We start from the raw sequence: 307 nt of genomic DNA, 5'->3' as shown, positions 1-307 counted from the left end.
ATCCTCATCCTATCCTAATCCTCATCCTCATCCTCATCCTATCCACGTCCTCGTCCTATCCTCATCCTCATCCTCATCCTCATCCTACCCTCCTCTTCCTCATCCTCATTCTCATCCCTATCCTCATCCTATCCTCATCCTCATCTTCGTCCTCACCCTCATCATATCCTCCTCCTCATCCACATGCTATACCTCCAATTCCTCATCCTATCCTAATCCTCATCCTATCCTTGTCCTCATCCTATCCTCATCCTCATACTCATCCGCATCCTATCCTCATCCTCATCCTCATCCTCATCCTATCCTC

The sequence above is a fragment of the Lupinus angustifolius genome, chromosome LG08, assembly GCF_001865875.1.
Source record: "Lupinus angustifolius cultivar Tanjil chromosome LG08, LupAngTanjil_v1.0, whole genome shotgun sequence".
NCBI classification, from domain to species: Eukaryota; Viridiplantae; Streptophyta; class Magnoliopsida; order Fabales; family Fabaceae; genus Lupinus; species Lupinus angustifolius.
The sequence above is the reverse complement of the archived record's forward strand: the minus strand, read 5'-3'. Positions refer to the sequence as shown.